At 40.7% G+C, this 20,106-nt stretch overlaps 1 protein-coding gene across 6 annotated transcripts in view; it reads right to left on the reverse strand.

The window, feature by feature from the left end:
• Fry (FRY microtubule binding protein) overlaps nt 1-20,106 on the reverse strand; it is a 402,948-nt gene that overhangs the window by 353,796 nt on the left and 29,046 nt on the right. Inside the window, exons 1-2 of one of the 6 annotated variants that reach the window (XM_071611567.1) lie at nt 17,623-18,029; nt 15,929-16,105 (exon numbers count right to left, since the gene is read on the reverse strand). The exons of 3 other annotated variants lie outside the window; for them this stretch is intronic. The gene's annotated coding sequence lies outside the window, so the exon portion shown is untranslated. Of the gene's footprint in view, nt 1-15,928; nt 16,106-16,342; nt 16,468-17,622; nt 18,030-20,106 lie in introns of those variants that run through there. 2 more of the 6 variants (XM_071611565.1, XM_071611566.1) reach the window with 2 other exon arrangements.

A 20,106-nucleotide genomic window follows, 5' to 3' on the forward strand; every position in this document is an offset into this window, starting at 1 on the left:
TTTAGGATTTGGGAACACTCCAAATCCTCTCTGTTAGTTAGCTACAGATATGTAATACTTTCAGTGCATTAAAAAACACAAGGCTTATCCCTCCCCCCTTCCCCAGCCAAATGGAGTTTTGTTTGATTCTATGAGTAAAGATATGGAACACATTTTAAAAATAAACTGTCTTACACACATACACACATAAATACATACATATTTAAAAATACATTCACACACCCACACACACATTGGCACTACTGGGGATTGAATCCAGGACCTTGCACATGCTAGGCAAGCACTCTACTGAACGACCTTTCCAGCTGTTTTTATTTTATTTTGCAACAGGATCTTACTACATTGTCCAGACTGGCCTGAAACTTGCCATCTTCCTTCCTCTGTAATTCCAGTCACTGGAATTACAGGCAAGTTCCACCCCACAAGTGAAAACATTTTAAAAATGAATTCTTACTTTATTTATACTATATATATATATATATATATATATATATATATATATATATATATATATATATGATATATTTATTTCTGTATATATAAATGCCTGGCTCTTTTATATTTTATGTAGATCAGAAGACATGACAAGATATCCAGGTCACAGCAGAGTCATCTTCACCAGCTTCTACCTGTTGAACTACACTGGTTTATCACACTACCATCCCAGGAGGCAGAAGTATGCTAAGTAACTAAAGAAAACCAAATGAAGAATTAACAGTGCATATCCAACCTGAAGCCCTGCTGCTACTGGAGAGTCTACAAAGCTACATGAGCTTTTATGCCAAGCATCTATTAATATTTAAGCACAAAGGAAAGGGCTGGAAACCTGGCACTGCTGTGTTCCTTTTCATTTAACCTTCTTTCAACTCCGAGTTCTGTCTTAAGGAAATGAATTGCCATATCTGATAGTGACATTCTCCGAGTGCACCAGGCATTAAGATAAGGGTTGGCATCTAAGAGGAGGCCTCCTAGTCTTTTGTTGGTGCATGCTACCAGCAGCTCACAGCAGGAGTACACACTTGAGTGCCTGCCTGGTGCTTTTAGGAGTTTTACTATTTGCTCCTTTTGTAAATATCCAATTGTGTATTCAAGGGTACCATGAATTGCTATATTTCCCTGGGATCCCACATGAGAAATTCAGTAGTGAAAATGGCCATTCTGCAACATGCCTAGGTATTTGAAGGCCTCTCCATACTGACTTTCTCCAGTAACACAAAGGAGATGGATATCGTCAAACCTTCAGCAGGGCAACGTACCAAACCACTACCATGCATTACATGTGGTAACAGGCATGCATTTTCAAAAGCAGAAGTACATATTAAGTTGAGCAACATTTAAAAATAGCAACAGAAATTGTTTTTAATATGATATTCAAAGGAGAAGGATGATATGCTATTTATCTAGTGTCTGCTTATCACTATTTCTGATTTTCCCCTCAAGTCATCTTTCAAGAATGAAAAACCAAGGGCTCAAAGATGGTACAACCAGTCAGGAATGCATGATTTGGCTCTAAGAAAAGAAAAATGCATTTGGAAGTTGGAGAAAGGGAAGCAGCACCCAAAGCGGCTAAGGAAGTAGTGTTGGAGGCAGCTCAGCCAGGGCTGGAGGGGGCCTAGCTGCAACTCTCAATTTTTGCTTGAATGTGGCCCAGGAAGAGACAGTTTTTACACAGAGCTTTAGGACTCACAGGACACATGCAAATGGATGTTCTTTGTTGTGTGCATGTGATTTTGTGAGCTCACGTATATACACACAGGCATATGCCAACAAGACTGAAATGAGAGTTTCATGCAGCCACACTAACCCTGGCTAAGCATAAGTCACTTGTATTTCCTATGCTACTCTACTCTACTCCATTCCTATGTCATTGAAAATGCTGATTATTCCCCTCCAGTGAGTCATAATGCACCATGTATAAAACAGGGCTCAGAAGCATCTGAATTTCTATTTATTTGATTAACTGTACATGCTGAATATGGCATTATTTATTCTTTAGGGAAAAAAATGAGTTTACACTATAATTTTTATATATGGAAAAATATTTAAGTGTTTTTCTGCAAATATTTGCTTGTGAACAATTATATTAAAAAGGTCTAAATTAAATGAGGTGAGTAAAAAACAAGAAGTTAACTGACATGTAAGAAACTTGGGGGCTGGGGATGTGGCTCAAGCGGTAGCGCGCTCGCCTGGCATGCGTGCGGCCCGGGTTCGATCCTCAGCACCACATACAAACAAAGATGCTGTGTCCGCTGATAACTAAAAAATAAATATTAAAATTCTCTCTTTAAAAAAAAACAAGGGGGCTGGGGATGTGGCTCAAGCGGTAGCGTGCTCGCCTGGCATGCGTGCGGCCCGGGTTCGATCCTCAGCACCACATACAAACAAAGATGTTGTGCCCGCCGAAAACTAAAATAAATAAATATTTAAAAAAAAAAAAAACAAGAAAAAAAAAAACTTGGGGGCCTCAATGACTAATAGATTCCCCCTCAACCCACCCTCACCCTTACGGGTAAAAAGATCACTATGCACAGGACTACACAGGTGGGCTGACCCACAGCCTGGGCTCGGAATCTGAAAGTGAGTGGAGGAATGTCTACCCCTGCCCTACATGTGCCTATATTTGGAGCAAAATGTGCTTAACTAGAGTCCCCAGGTGTCTTTGGCCCACAAATCCAGGTGCAGACACTAGTTGACATGGAAGCAGAGAGGTCTTCTTTGAGTAAAGTAGTCTGAACCCCAGTCCCTTCCCTTTCAAAGTCATTAACAAACTTTGACCAAGCCTATGGAAGAAAGGACAAGGGCTGCCAGAAGGGAGACTCCCTGTCCTCAGGTGGTAGGAGAAAATGGGGTCAATGAAGCTGCCTGGGCACTCAAGGGAATATTGGTCTAAGTCATGAAGTACCTTATTCTAGAATCTGTCCCAAGGCAGATGGTAGAAGGTGGCAAGATGATGCTTTCAGACTGTGGGTGAAATCAGATCACCATGTCACTGGAACTCTTGTGACAGTGCAACCCTGAGGTCAGGGACATCTACATGGGCCCCTTGAAGAGCCACTAAAGCCGGGATGAGCCAGCAGGACCTGGACCAGGTGCCCATGAGGTGCACTGGGAGTCACAGGGGCTCTAATGGGACATTCTTCCTGAATGTCAGCAAGAGGCAGGACCACACCACAGTCCCCAGCCATGGCAGTCATAGAGTCCAGACCCAGCTAGGTCCTGGTTCAGCCCCCGTGTCCTCTCCTTGGGAGGAGCAGGGCATTCCGTTCCTTAGGACATGATAGGAAGACCAAGGACGGTATCAATGAGGGGCCTAGGTGGCTTGGCCTCAGGGACTTCTTGGTCTCTAGCCTCTCCTAGAAGACAGTGCACAGAGGGAACCCTAGCCTTTTCCTTTTGAGGGAGCAGTATGTGGCTCTTGCATCAAGGTGCACAGACGACATTAAAGATTAGCTAGACTTGTTGCTATGCTGATGGAGGGAAGCAGGGGCGGTGGCACAGCACCTGGGCCAGCTGGGGATTATGCCCCATCAAAGGCAGCATAAATGTCAAGACTGCCTGGGGACAAACATAAGCTTGTGATTCACTGAAGGTCTGGATGCCGGTGGTGGTGCTAGGACAGCCCTAAATGTCGTGTTTCGGGTTGTATTTGAAAGGAGCAGGGGTGCCAGTGCTTATCATAATGACCTGGATGCTCCAGTTTCTTGCCTTTTTTTTCTTCACTGATTTACTTATTGACAAGTATTTATGCAAAGATATGAACAAAACATAACTTAGTAGTTACAAAATGGTTAAGGAGAAAACCAGAAATCTTTAGCAAGACACCCAGAAAGATATTCAAGGGTAGCAAATGGGAGGTGTTATAGAGTTGGGTTCATCCTCCAAACAGCTCTCTGTTGCCAAAAACTAGAGCAGGATATGAACTTACCCTCCTCTCATTTGTCACGGCTCAAGAAGCAAGATTAGAGGGAAGCAGCCTTGCACAGAGGGAAAAGGGAAACAAAAAGAGAGAGAGAAGCAGAGAAAGAGAAAGTGGGGCATCCCAGGCGTAATCCACAGCTGCGGCAGGCATTTCACAGAATGCTCTGAGATCCATGTGGTGTGTCAATTTGTGTAAAGCAAGAACCGCTAATGACAACTAGATCCTTCAGTGTGAATCTGAAGCCGTGTGAGATGGGGATGTCTCTTGCAGCCTGCCCTAAAGGATCAAAGGAAACTTCAACCCTACACAAAACAAACCCGCAGCAAAGGAGCAGCAAATCTGAACCACACACAAGAGTTACAGGAAGACTGGGCCATGCGTGATTTCTGAACAGCAACAGCACTAGGACCGCAAGGGACCAGGCAGAATAAGGCGGACTGGGCCATACGACTGGCCTATTTTTGTTAAAGAGACCATAATTTAGTCTTTCTCAGTTAAACCTTTACTTTTCCTAGGGATGCTGTACTCAAGAATGCCTACAGGTCATTTTATAGATTCCCAAATTCCTATTATGGTATGGTGGCTTAGACAGGGCAGATCTGATGAGGAAAACTCGTTCCTGCTTGGCTACATCTTACATGTGATACCATGGAAAACACACCAAGGACAAAGAAATGGACCCTGCTTCCATGTCCCCAGTTGAATAGGAAAAGTGAACAGAAATGACAATAATAAGCTGTAAAAACTGGCAAGTCCCATAAAAGAAATGCAGCCAAAGCAGTGTGGGAATTTGGAAGAAGGATAATGATTTCGGGCTGGAGGAAGAAGGGGGAAACATTTAGAGGCCAGAGGCCTCATGGCCAAGAAAATGTAATACAAAAGCTATCAGCAGGGACTCAGGGAGAAGACCACCTGGATCTGAGCCTCGGCTCCTCCAGTGATCGGCTTTGTGACCTCAGGCAAATCACCAAACTTCTCTGAACCATAGTTCGGACAAGTGGTAAAGGCAGATAGGAGTTGCATGTGCTCACCTTCTACCGGGACACAGAACCTCACACTTAGGAAATGTCCCCAATTAACATTAGGCACTTTTATTATTAAAAGAAGAGGACTTTGTTGAACCTGGGTTGGTTTTAATTTGAGGGATCAGGTAGAGCTATCGCAGGGAAAGCTGTGATGAGCCCTTCCCTCCCCGCTCCTGCCCTGTTCAAGTAAATGCCATGCTATGGTTGGAATGAGAAGTGCCCAGTGTCCTCACATGACCTCACGGCAGCTGGTACCTCCTACGCACGTGAGCAAGGGCAGGGCAGGCGGTGAGGGTGAAGAGAAAGGCTTAAGGTACTCCCCTTGGCACACACAGGCATGTGAGCCTTCAGTGACGTTCCTACTGTGACCCTGCAGCTCCACCCACCAATCCAATAACACAACACTGAGCACGCTCTGTATGCTTACTGCTTAGGCTCCTGGCTCAGAGAGGAAGCAAATGTTCATTTGCATAGCATCCCCTTTAAACCTACACTTTATGACTATTCTGTTGGAATCTGACCAGGCAGGGCTTGCTCTCTCTCTCCCTCTAAAAAGCTACAGACTTAGAACAAGTGAGTTTAAAAAGCGAGAGTCTCTCACATTCCAGAATGGTGTTCTTACAGCCTTCCAGTCAGTCACAGCTGGGAATGGGTGGGAGGTTCAACAAGGCGACTGGCTGCTAGGATGCTTCCAACCTGAAGAGACCCTGAGCCTGGCAGGGTGAGGGTGAGTTCAGTCTACTCAGATTGGCTATCTATTTCTGAAGGGCATTAAATGTCAATTTAAGATGTTTTCTTTCTCTTCAACCCCTGTCCCAACGTAAGTCTGGGCATTTATCAAAGCAAGAGTAGAGTATTTCACAGAGCCCTTCAAAGCCTCTGGTTCAAATCGACTCAATTCGATTCAAATTTACTGTCTGAGCACTCATGTTTTGAGGTCAGCAGCATTCTGCTAGGACACCAAAGTGCACATGACAGTCTCTGACCTTTCCTGTTTTACCTCGTATTTTCAGAGAAAAGAGCGTTAAGCACATAAAATGAATTCTTAAAGCACAGGAATAGAGAGCTCAGACTCTAGAGCCAACTACTATGTCACTGTGCAAATCATTTAATCTGCTGGTGCCTCAGTTTCTTGATGTAAAAAAAGACACGGCTGTTTTACCTCATGGAGCTGTTGTGAGGATGAACTGAGTTAGTATTTACAAAGCCCTTAGAATAGACCACAGCACAGAGTATTGGTTATAAGGATTGTCATTCCAGCTGCAAGACGGTGCTGTTTTAACACCTCGGCATGGTGTACACAGCCACGAGGCAGACTCATCTCCTCTTCCTTCCCAACAGATGCCCAGGGTGGCAGCCACATCATAGCACTGCACATGCTTCCCTTTCCTCACTTTGGAGCAATATGGCTTTGGAGGCAGCAGACCTGGGTTCAAATCCCAGTCCCCACCACTACATGACACTTAACATAAGTAGCACTTATTATGCAATATGTAATTAGTGGTTTATTTGTCTGTTTCCCTTCTATAGTGTAGATCTTAAATGGCCCCCAAAGGCCCATGTGTTAGAGGAGTGATTCCCAGGTAGGGAATATTTAGAGGTAGTGGAACCTTTAAAAAGTAGGGCCTAGTGGGAGATCTTCAGGGTACTGGGGATTGATGGACACTGGTTCCTTCCTCTTCCTCTCTTTGGCTCCCCAGCCACGAGGCAGGCAGTTTGGCTCTGACACACACTTCTGCCATGATGTGCTGCTTCACTATGGGCCTAAAGCATCTGGGCCAACCAATGAAGAACTGAAACCACTAAAAACTGTGAGCCAAAATAAGCCTCTCCTCTCCATTGGATATTTGTTATAGGGACAGAAAGCTGACCAACACCCTCCCCAAGTGAACTGTGAGCTCTTCTGAGGTACAAAGGATGTTTAATAGATCTTTGGGCCTTGGAGTGCCTGGCTCATGAAGTTTGCTTAGTAAATGTCTGTTGAATGGATGGGTGGATGAACACAGGGTGTTGCTAAGAGAGGAACACTGCCGAGATGTGTGAGCACAGCATGTCAGGACAATAAGGTTGGTGTGTGTGAGGGAGTCTGAGAACTAACCCAGAGCACGTGTTGAGAGGGTACCTGGCAGGCCAGGGTTGGGATTCAAAACCAAGGGCAATGGAGAGAGAGAAGAAAACCCATGTTGACCAGCAGGGGAAAGAAAGGGTCATGTCTGGAAAGCACAGAAGAGGAAAATGGCAGAAGCTGGTAATCTGATGAGGATGGGGGATAAATGGAGTCCTTAACTACGAAACGAATCATGGCACCAGGACAGAACTTATGGAGAGAGATGGAAGTCTTCTTCATAATAAGTCTGCTTTATTAGCAATTTAGTTCTTTAAAAACGTATTTTCCATTTAAAGAAATAGTTTCTTTCTATTCTAGAAAATTTAGAACTGGTAGAAAAGTACAAAGAAAATGGAAATCACATGTAATCTGGCCATTCAGAGATAGCAGTTTTTACCACATTGCTGATTTTCATTCAATCTCTATTCAATGCAAACACATACACTTAACAACACTGGAATATTATTACTGTGTACCAAGAATATAAACCAATTGTACACATTTATATAGTAGCACTTTAGACATAATTGAAATTGAACACATTTTCAACAAACATTAATACTTTCAGTAAATACTGAACACATTTTAATAAATCCTCCTGATTTTTTTTGGGGGGGGGGTGTTTACTGGGGATTGAATCCAGGGGTACTATGCCACTGAGCTACATCCCCACCCCTTTTTATTTTTTTTAATTTTAAGACAGGGTGCTTAGTGCCTAAGTTGCTTAGTGCCTAAGTTCCTGAGCCTGGCCTGGAACTTGCTATCCTCCTGCCTCAGCCTGAGTCTCCAGGATTATAGCTGTGCTCCACCGCACCCAGAAGTCTTCTCCTGATTTTTAATGTCAGCATTACTGTCATCATTAATGAATCATAATTTACATTTATTGCTTGAGTGATATTCACTTTTTAACTACTACAAATAATTCTGTAGTGAACAGTCGCCTATACAAATTTATATCAGCACTTCTGATTATTTCCTAAAGACAGATTTCTGCAAGGCACATACTGACCCTTTCACACATTACTTTTACCCATTTAAAGCTCTCACTGTCTGTTACTCAAGACTTTCCAAAGGCTGACTCTCCTCACCCTCCTCCCAGCAGCATCTGAATGCCTCCCTGAAACCTAGCCAGTATTAAGGCTTATCTTTTAAGAAGGATAAGCCTTAATAAGTAGAAACTATCTTCATCTTATTTTAGTTTACATTTCTTTAATTAATAAAAAGAATAAGTTTTTTCATACTTATTAGCTTTTTATATTTCTCCTTTCACATTTATTAGCCATTCATTTCCCTAATCATGTCTCTTCTCCATTATTTTGGTGAGATGGCAGGGTTTTTAAAATTGATTTGAGGGGCTGTGGTTGTGGCTCAGTGGTAGAGTGTTTGCCTAGCACATGCAAGGTCCTGGGTTCAATCCTCAGCACCACATATAAGTAAATAAAATAAAGGTATTGTGTCAACTACAAATAAAAAATGTTTCTAGATTTTAAAAAAAAATTGATTTGACTTCCTTGCATATTAACTCTTTGCCTATCATCTTTGTTGCGAATATTTTCCTAATCTGTTGCTCACGCTGTATATTTGGTAGCTAAAATTCTATGCAGTTAAGTTTATCCATTTTTCTTTTGCAAGTTTTCTGTTGCTTTTTATGCCTCACTAGCCTTTCCCCAAACTAAGCTTTGCTTTTTAATCTATATTTTCTTCTTGATTTTTATGATTTTGTTTTTTGGTTTTAATCAGTCTTGAGTTTCTTTCAGTGCTTGATGTCACCTAAGGGTTCTGGAACAATGTGAAGAATCCATTTGTAAGTAGCAACTTGCAAGGCCCTAAGCTGTGTTCATTTTTAAAACACAGATAAAATAGGCTGTGTATAGAACTACTATCGGATTTTGTTTGCTTTCTCCATTTCAAGACAATATCCTCTTGGATAATTACGGCATGTGACAGAAAACTCAGAGTTCTGCTTACTTACCAAAGCAAGTCTCTAGAGAATAAAATATTAAATGATTGTGCCTTTTTCTCTAATTGTAGAAATCTGGCTACTCTGAGCAACAGGCATTCCCACTGCTACAGAGCCAGGAAAGGTCACCAAAGGTGCCAGCTTCACGGGTGGTGCTGCCTCTTGAGACTAGATATTCCATTGCACAAGGCATTCTCTTCCCACCTCACTTTACTCTTGAAAGGAAAAGAAGAATTCGACTCCAAGGGCACTTCAGCCCATGGCAGATGATGAAATAAATCATCGGCATCAACAGAGTGCAGCAAATGTTCTCAGTGACTGGGGCAAATTTACAGTCAGTCAGCTGATTATTTTAACTGAACTGAGAAATGATTGTGCGGGGCATCAGCTCAATAAGGCTCTTACGCGTTACATCACCAGGAGGAAACTTTAATCTCCCTAACACATTAATCTCCCAACATACAGTGATTTCAACCCAGAATGATCTAGCACATATAGTTTTCTCATACCTATTTCATTTTATTATCTTATCCTTGGTTCCAGCAGAACAGGATAGGACGTGTGTGAGAACTGGGGGGGGGGGGGGGGCGGGGGTCTCAGTAACTTACAAGGATCTGGGTTTGCAATTTCCCAAAACTCTGTGTTTCCTTTATTGCCCTGAACTCAAAAAATACTGCAGGGCTGGAGGTGTAACCCAGTGATACAGTGTGAATCCCTAACATGTGTGAGGCCTTAGGTTCAATCCCCAGTACCACAAACAAAAACCAAAAACCCTTAACCAAATCCAAAAAACAAACAAACAAAAAAAATCAATGGATGAATGGCCTAGAATAATTTAAAAATCTACAGACCACAATACTGTGAACTGAGATAAGGCATTCGACCTTCTTATGCTTTTAAAAATAGTATTTATTTTAAATTATGGTATCATATACATAAAATTACCATTTTAATCATTTTCAGGCTTACAGTATAGTGGTATTAGTACAGTTAAACAACCATTATGGCCATTCAGCTTTCAAAACTGAAACTCTGTACCCATGACATAACTCCTTGGTCCCCTCTCCCCCCAGACCCTAGCAAGCACATTCTACTTTGTGTCTCTGAATTTGGCCGCTCTAGGTACCTCATGTGAGTATTTGCTTTTTTTTCTTTTGTGACAGGCTTTTTTATTTAGAATGATGTTTTTAAAATTAATCCATGATGTAGCAAGTATCAGAATTTCTTTCCTTTAAGGCTGAATAATATTCCCTTGTATGAATATATCACAGATGGCTGATCTGCTGATCCATTCATCTGTCAATGGACATTTGGGTTGCTTTCTTCACTTTTTAGCTATTGTGAATAATACCTTTATGAACACAAGTACTGTACAACCATATCTTCATGTCCCTACATTCTTGTATTTTGGTGATACACTCAGGAGTGGAATTGCTGGCTCCTGTGGTAGCTCTATTTTTTAATTTTTGGGGGGAATTGATAAAATTTCCTATAGCAGCTGCACCATCTGCAGTTCCCACCAGGAGTGCACAAGGCTTCTAATTTCTCTACATTCCCACCAACACATCCTCCCTGGGTTTTAGCTTAGTTGTTCACTTATTCATCCATTCAGTAAAAACTGACCCAAAGCCTTCCCCATACCAGGTACAGGGATACAGTGGAAAACAAAACATTCTGCCTGCCCTCGAGAAGCCTGTACTCTGACATGGAAGAGGGAACCGAATAACAGTTACAGGTAGGATGAATTTAAAAAAAAAAAAAAAGGGTGTGTGTGTGTGTGTGTGTGTGTGTGTGTGTGTGTGTGTTAGGGGGAGGGTGCAGTCAGCTGGAGAAATAAAATTTTAAGTAGAAAATTATCCCAGGACAAACACTGAGTGTATTCTAATGTGGAACATATTCCATAAACTTGAAAACATGTTCAAACACACTTGTATTTGTGAAAGAAGGGGATCCTTTGATTATCCACAGTCAAACCTCCTAGAGAATGTTGGATGAATACGAGACCCTTACATGGATTAAAATTTGAAGTACTGGGAACAGAGGTCACTAACTGGCAATGTGTGGTCCAGCCTAGCATGATCTTTTTGAAAGTTCTGAATTAGTTGCCAACATTTAAAAATCAAGAAACTTCCCAGAGGGCTCTGGATTTCTGGCATTCCAGGAAAAATAATGAAATCTGGCTGCACTAGGGCAAAGGCAGGAACCAGATGAACGGAGAGCAGCTCATTTTTCTTGGCTGCTTGGCTCCATTTATGTCTTTGCTCAAGAGCCATGTAGTTCAAATATGGTAGCCACCAGCCACACATGGCTAATGAGCACTAGAAACAGTGGCTCTGAACTGAGTCATACTATAAATATAAAATACACATTAGACTTCCAAGATTTGTAGGTGAAAATTGGAAAAATCTCACTAACGACGTTTACATGGGTTACATGTTAATATGTTGAAATACTGGTTTAAAGAAAATATACTATAAAAGTGAATTTACCATTTTCCTTGTTTGAATATATATATTGGAAAATTAAAAACTACATATATGGCTCATATTATATTTGTATTGGGCAGTGATTGTCTAGGGCTTCTAGTTTTTCATAGCTCGAACTTTATCCCCATAGAAATTATCATTTGAATTATGTCCTAATTTCTTCTTACAATGCCGAATCACATATTCCATTTATTAAGCAAGAAGACATTCCCATGGGAGACATTGATCATTTATATAAATTGCAGCTTACATTAAAAACTATGACATCATAGGTCTTACATCATTTTAAAACACATGTATTCTGTTCCCTTCCAGTGGACACACTAAAATAGCATACATAAACACTGCCTGGAAACTTCACTACTGCTTTAATATTTAAGTAATAAGGTAAGTTTTTCATATGTGTTTAGGACTCTTAATGCACTTTCAAATGAAATCTGATCCATTTACGTAAACCCTTTTCACAGTTCTTTCACAAAGGCGTAAGGACTGCTGGCCTACTTAGTCTTTCACATCTATGATTTCATTAGATAAATTACCTTTAAAAAGTTTGCAAACTTAAGTAAGAGACTGACTGTTAAAAATAATTTCTAGCAGGTGTGGGACAAAGGATTCTAAGCCAGTAACAAGAGAATCATTCTGATTTGTGTGTGCGTGCATGCACACAAAGATGACCACCAAAATCACTACTATTTTCTTAGTAGATGAGATATATTAAAATTAAGTGGAATTCTAATTTTAGATGTGAAGAAGTTATAAATGTGTAAGCTGAAATGTATGCTTCCAGACATTCATAACACAAAAGAAAATGAAGGATTGAGGAAAGTAGATGATCAATTCAGGAATGACCAAATGGAAAATACAACCTGAAGCAAAACTATGCTTTGGACTGGACATTGAAGTTTGCACATTCACATCGATATCATCCACATGGTAACTGCACAACCGCTCACTCTCCTTTATCAATGTAATTATTATAGAAATTCCTGGGGGTGGCACCCAACATAATCAGGACACTATGAAGTGGTTTTGTTTTTGTTTCCTTCTTTTCCTCTCCCTCTTTCCTCCCTTCCGGTCATCCTTTCCTTCTCTTTTTCTATCTACTCCAACACTTGTAAATTTCTTCCAATTTGACCTGCTATTAAAAACAATATTTTTTATTATGATCCAGATAAACTGAAGGCACAGGTTCTAGATCCATAAATTATTTCTCTGGAAGGATCAGTCCACACAAGTCTCACTTTCAAACAAGTAAGTGACAAAATAGATTTCCAGTGTGCACACTAATGCCTCATTCCAGTGTCTGTTAAGTTCCCAATGGGATTCTTGCCATTTTGGTCAGGAGACATGTTAGTCAGCTTTCCATCACTGTGATCAAATACCTGCGGCAGTCAACTTAGAAGAAGGAGAGGTTTATTTTCACTCACGGTTTCAGAGATTTCAGTCCAGTGCCTTTGGGCCTGTGATGGCTCAGTACATCATGATGGAAGCATGTGGTGGAGTGGCAACCAGGAAGCAAAGGGAGAGACAGGAAGGGCCTGGGTCCTAATATCACTTCAAGGCATGCCCCCAATGACCTCACTTCCTCCCCTTAGGCCCCGCCTCCTCAAGGTTCCACCACCTCCCAACAGAGCCACAGGCTGGGACCAAACCTTTAACACATGGGCTTTCGGGACATTTCAGATCCAAACTATACCATCTCAGAACATGAAATGACATACTTAATGATAACATAGAGCTGAGGAGGCCTAACCTTTAGTAGGATTCTCAGCCAGTATTGAGAAGGAAAATAGAACCCATCAGCTTATTATAGGCTTGTGGAAGTCTTTGTCATGACCAAACTCCATTCTTCCCAGATAAAAGTATATAATAAAAATGATGTGGGAGGTACATATTGCTAAAAATCCCCAGACATCTTTTAAAACACTGCAACTCTTCCATGTCTTGAGCTATATATTTTTTTTCTAAACTATACTGTTAAAGTCTAATTATACCAATGTAGTTTCTGTCTCTGTTTAATTACCTGCTTAATTCCATTCACTGACATTTCACAGGGGCACTTAGAATTTAGCACATCTCACAGATAGAAGAAATGCTTAAAAGAAATTACAATTAACAGTACTGATGAAATAGCATGATTGCCTTGCACACGGCAGGAATTATGCTAGTCCTTCCTATGCATTTCAATAAGAATGATGTTTTTGTCTCACTAAACAGGACAAAGAAATATTGTAGACACCTCTAAGAACCTACAAGCCTACTGAACTCAGAGCTGAGACAGAAATATTACATTCCTTTATGAACTCAGCCATCAGAAAAGCCTACTATTTTCTGGAACGTGAACCTGCAATACAAACACCAAGGAAACCTTTGCTCCTGGGTTTATAAAATATGACATATTCATAACTGCTTCCTCCCAACTGGTGCTCAAAAATATGCAAAGGATCTGTACTTTAAAATTCTATCTGGTTTTCTTTAATACAAGTAACAACTTGGTACCTGAGAATGTTTTGGGGGTTGCTGTTCAGAAGGAAACTTTCCCAACAACCCTGCCAGAAAGTGGCCGCTCATAAGTCTTGATTTTATTAATCCTGTCCCATAGCAAATTCTGATGCTAAGTAATAAGACGTTCCATGAACACGTATAATTAAGTACAGCAGAACAGCACTGGATATGCATGAGTCTGCAAGAGTATAAATTACTAGGATATGAATATTTCAAATGTAGACACTGAGTCTCTGCCTATCAAGGAAAGTGCTAGCACCTTGAAGTCCTTGAGAGAACTGCTCCCATGGCCAAATGAGAATGACTGGTAAATATGGTAATAAGGATATTGCTTGCAAGAATGTTTAGCACAGGCTGCTGCTCAGGCAATCGCTGTAAATGAAGGAACAAAAATTCCTAAGGAACTTAGAAAAAGGCATGGTATTCATAAAAACACAGGACCCACATACACATTCTCAATCTACTTCCTTAAGATACATGATTTTGGCTAGTCACGTAAACCATAAGCCCTCAGCTTTCTTATTGGTAAAATATAGGCATTGTCTACGTCAGATACTTGTGAACATTTGGTTAGATAATATGTGTGGCACCTAGCACTTAGAGGCACATATTATTTTGCCCCAACATATAGTTCTATCTCATCCATACTATTTATTTCTTCCTTTATTATAAATACAGAAATGGGAGACTACATAAGATCTCACTTAAATAATCATCAACTCTAAATCGTGCATAAATTAATAAGATTTCACTGCACTAATAACAACCTAAAGGCTAATTATGTCAGTTCCTTAATATTTTTTCTTCTAATATATTTACAGCCACATTTGGAAACATATTTAGAAATTATTCCCTGCATCTATACATGTATTTTTACTCTCCTACCACTATGTTTATCTTTAATTTGGAAGCAAATCTAGATTTCTTAGGAAGCAGGTACCTTATTAAACACATGCTTACTAAGAAACAGTTATTATAGGATCAAAGTTAAACCCTGATCTACATGAATATTGGAGCCTTAGAGCTTATGTTCCTAGCTAGGCACAGTATTTTTAAAATTTTTTTTCCCAGATTTGTTTCTCCATAGCTCAAATTCCTGAAGAAATTACATTTCAGAGTTAGAAATGTTAGAAATGCTAGCAAAGTCTGGGCACAGTGGCACACACCTGTAATCCCAGCAGACTCAGGAGACTGAGGGAGGAGGATCATGAGTTCAAAGCCAACCTCAGCAATGGCAAGGCTTTAAACAACTCAGTGAGTCTCTGTCTATAAATAAAATGCACACAAAATAGGGCTGGGGATGTGGCTCAGTGACCCAGTGACTCTGAGTTCAATCCCTGGTACCCACCCCAACAACAACAACAAAAAGAAATGCTAACAAAGTTAGAAATTTTAGTTTCAGGAAAGCAGTTGGGTCATGGGTTTTTATGTTGTGCACCCACAATTAATTTCACAAGCAAAAAACATCATTTGAAGTTTCCTATTGCCTTTATTTAAAAAAAAAAAAAAAGAAAGCATATATTTTAATAAGTAAGCTCAGGCATTATCTAACCACAATTGGCTCTCTTCTGTATGTTTGATGAGCCCAGGGGCATTTACAACTATTTAAAGCTTCCACGTTATGCAAGAATACATTGGAGAAGTAGGAAAACAATTTGAGAATCATTTCTACACATCATAGTGGGAATTCTCTCTCTCTCTCACAGTGCAATCTCTCTCTTCTCTAAATTTTTAAAAGGGCAGAGACACACACACACGCACGCACACAATCTATGATATCTATGTGTGTGTGTGTGTGACTAGCTAGACATATGTATATATAAATATACACATACACAAACACACATATATACTCACACACACATATATTTTATCCCCTAGCTAGTCATAAGTGATCCATTCAAAAGAGGTACATTTAAATATTACCCATGCACATGATTAGGTCTCTCCACAGGCTGAGGGCATTTAGTTTCAAGGTTAGCTATCACATCAGGATTTCAGATTCCTCTTCCACTCTGGTCCACACTCAAGGGTAATGCTAGTGCTCTTTATCTGACGTCGCTTCAAGTTTCCACTGCATCTCAATTCCAGTTGTTATTCAATCTGCAGTCAATTAAACTATACTTAAGCTAAAGGCATGAGTATATTTGGAAATATGTTCCACCATCAATCATGGCCATGATTTGACACAGCCTACTTTGAAATCTGGGTCTTGGCCATATTTACTTAAAACAGATAAAGACCTCAATGCAAACAATTTACCAAACTAAATTTGGATGCCCCTTATAATCGCTTAAATAAATCAAGCAACTGTTAAAATCAGTGGAATAAAACACTTACCAATAAGCTTAAAATAAATGGCTATTGTCACACAAATGTATCTCAGATGCTCCAGAATTGATTAACCACACAACTTGGCTTTTTCAACATAGGATATATGTGCCATTTGCTGACATTTCGCTGGAATCCCAGAGTTTTGCTTAATCCTCTGAGCAGCAGCAGATCAAGAGCTATTTCTTTGATTGAGTAATGACTGAAAACTATTTAAAAATAGTCAGGGTTCATTCCTAAAATAGAATTTTTCCATTTGACTGGTAACAAAGGTCCCTGTCGATTTGCCTGTACTGGCAAGGGAAAAGTGAGTCTATCTTAAGAGTTAAAATTTCAACTGTGCTTTCATTCTGCCAACACCCTCTATTTTGTAGTATGCTACTGAGGAGAAATTTTTTAAACTCACACAACAATTTACTTTTGGGTAATATTGGGGGGAAAAAAGGAAAAACAAGTATAGTCTCATTAAATCCAAGGATTAAAATATCATCTGTTGGTTGCCATTTAGCATATCCTAAATTCTATTATGAGAAGCAACCCTGGCTAAAAATCTCAAAACTGAAGTAGAAGTTACAGACTTACCTTTTGCTCTATGACGTAATGCGCACATGTCTACAGGCACATCTTTGATATTCAACTTGGACAGATAACTAATGTTGCAAGACCATCAATGCCCTGACATCTCTTGGGCTACCAATTAAATACGAAAGCAAGATTGTGCAGAAAATGTTTTATGGCCTTTCCTGTCATCACTTAAAAATGTCATCCTCTCAAATTAATTTTCATAAAAGCCTCTTTTGACCCCAGTGGCTATTCCTCCTAACATTCTCTCTCCCTCTTCCCCTTTAAAAGAAACTTGTGATATATTCTGTGATAATCATTATTTTCTTCCTTGGTATTTGACAGTTAAATAGAAGATTTTTCTTTACCATTTTTTTTTTCCTTTCAAACTCAGTGTTTGGTTTCTTGGAAATAATGTTAACTGCCTCTCTTCTATCTTTATTGTCACCAAACTGCAGGTGGATTTTTTTTTCCCCCTAGGGCTTTTCTTCATCTTTGCGTCTCTCTCCTGGAATTTTTTTCAATCCTGGGATTTCCCACTGATCTTTCCAATTGCAAGTTCAAGGCAGGTCATTTATAAATTGAAACTCATTGGAAGGCTCATATTTCAGATCCCAATGGAACCCAATGTCTTAAGATCAAATGGAATACCAAAATCTACTTTTGTAGATTATCTCATGAGAGAATCAAATACAAAGTAAATAAGAATCCCCACAAAAATACCGTACCTGGAATGCAGGTGGAGCATCCGCTTCAAAAACTTCTTGGGGAACTCCAGGTTGTGGGTCTGCGATGAACACTGAAAGGTATCCCGGACCCTCTGACTTCACTTGCAAGTTTAGTGTAGACATAGCCTTAAAGACTTTGCTTTTTCTTGCTTGTGTTAATTTTTTAAAAATAGATTCCACTGTTGCTCTACTACCACCTTCTTGACCACTTACTTGTTCTCTAATCTATCATCCACCCTATGTTTGTAGGCCCCCAATTCCACGGTCCACCTCAGATCTCTTCATCCTGTGGAATCTTGTCTCCCTGCTATCTTGGCAGCATCTTCTCTGAGGCAGCTATCTCATCAGCAATTCAAATGTAACTTGACCAAGATTGTTGTCTAAGACTTACCAGGACTCTCCCCGCTGAGGCTGCTGAGTCCTGTCACCTGACTCTGCATCTTCCTCTAACTCCACTCTCATTGATTTGCCCCTTCTGGCCACAGAGCCTTCATCTTCCTGAAGGTGGATTTTCATCGGAGGTTTCAATACATTCTTAAATAACTTTGCATTCTTCTGGAGGCTACACGAGAGGGGTCCCCCTTTTCTGATTCCTTAGGGTCATGTTAGAACCTTAAGGATACAAAGTCAGAGTAATTCCGCATAATTCTATGGTTTAGCCATAGACTGAAAGGCCTTTTCCATTCTTTGCTTTGTTATAAAAGTTCCTATACAATCACCTTAAACAGGAAATAGAACATTTGACCTTGCACCAGAAACAAGGTGATTTCGGTGTCTCATGCTTTACATTTGATAATTTATAAATATAATTGATGCTATCAAGTAATATTCTACTGTACAATATTATAAGTCACTAGTGAATATATTCTGAAAAAGTGGCACCTACAGAGGAAGGCAAACCACAACTTCCAGAAGCTTCTCGAATAGAAGCAAAATAGGCAGAATATAGACAAAATTTGGATCTGGTGGTCTTTCATGATGCACAGGATGCCTATTTTCTTATTGAAATTTAAGCAAACACAGTCCAGCATTCCAGGAAGATTTGGAGTAAGGGATGGACCAGTTTTTTTTTTTTTTTTTGTGAACCTGGGTCAGAAATGATTTGGCAATGGGGGTGGAGATAGAAAACTGATTCTTACTTTCTGAATGGCAAATCCACTGTGAACTTGCCATGAAAACTGGGTTCACTGTATGTTCTTCTACTGTTTATGTCCTATGGAAATCTCTAAGTACCATAAGAACTTCAGAATTCACTTGTTCCAATCCTCTTGGTTTACAAGTAAGGACTTAGAAACACATCAGGCACTCCCCCACCAAGGTCACAGGGCAGGCCAGAGTGGCTGTGAGGTCAGGAGGCAGGGCTCCTGCCTCCTGTCCAGTGTTTCTTCTATTGCCAAAGCTGCCCATGTTCTGGGAGCCACCTCCTTGCCTCATGTCAATGATGACAGTTCTGTCCCCCCTTCTATTCCAGATTGGACTCAGCAAGCCCCTCATCTGTGAATCCTTAGATTTCTTTTTCGTTCTTGTTTATTTTCACATTTGATACCTGTTCCTGACTCGTGGAAGAGGTGGGTGGGCACACACAGATGCCGGGGTGGTTTAGATAAGAGGCAATCCAGGGCCTTTTGGTTTCTTCTTAAACCTTCCATATACAGAGGGCTCTATAGATTTTGTGGTTGTTGTCAGCATTTATTTTTTTGTTTCGTGCCACCTCCCTGAACTCTTGACTCATTTTTGATAAGTTGCACACATCCCTGTCACCTGCATGTGGGGGCTTCTGCTCCGGATGCACTTTGAGAAGATAAGCTGCTTATCGCTTTAGTCATATTCTACCCACAGCATTCGGGATTGATTTAATCATCTCCATCTCTTGATCCCAAACTGGAAATTTCGCTTCGGCATGTGGCTAACCTTCCTGTTTCCTCACGGAGGCTTGCTCCCCTTGCCCTTCGCCATCACCACTACCGGGCTGAGGGGGTCACAGCGCAGGTTATCTTCATCCTGTTTTCCCAGATGGCACCGCGGAGCTGCCAGCTGTACCTCCACCACCTAATAAATCAGCTTCCAGTTTCATTCAGTCACTTGAGTTCTTTATCATGCTGCCCCCGTGGCACTAAATTTGCTTCTTGTTTTTGGTTTGAAGGCTTTGCACTTACTTTTTGCTCATGAATCATCCCTCATTTGACTCAATGCTCTGCTCAATCCCCAAGCTTCTCTCCTGTTCCTGCCCGGGGTGAGCCTGCTGTGGCTCTGTGTGGGTCGGGCTTCTGCTTTACTGGTGATGTTGGCCACTGGGCAGGGGCTGGCCCTTCACTTGCTCGCGTCAGCACCTCCTCCATGTTGTACATCAGAAAAGCATGCTCCGTCTCAAGTCATCAGTGTCACAACATCTAAGCCATCCCTATAGGAAGGGAGATGATGTGAAGATAGGTGTACTGATACCTGGGACATGACCTCAGTTCCGATGGGACCTTGGATGTCCAG

Source organism: Marmota flaviventris, chromosome 4 (genome assembly GCF_047511675.1).
Source record: "Marmota flaviventris isolate mMarFla1 chromosome 4, mMarFla1.hap1, whole genome shotgun sequence".
Classification (NCBI taxonomy): Eukaryota; Metazoa; Chordata; class Mammalia; order Rodentia; family Sciuridae; genus Marmota; species Marmota flaviventris.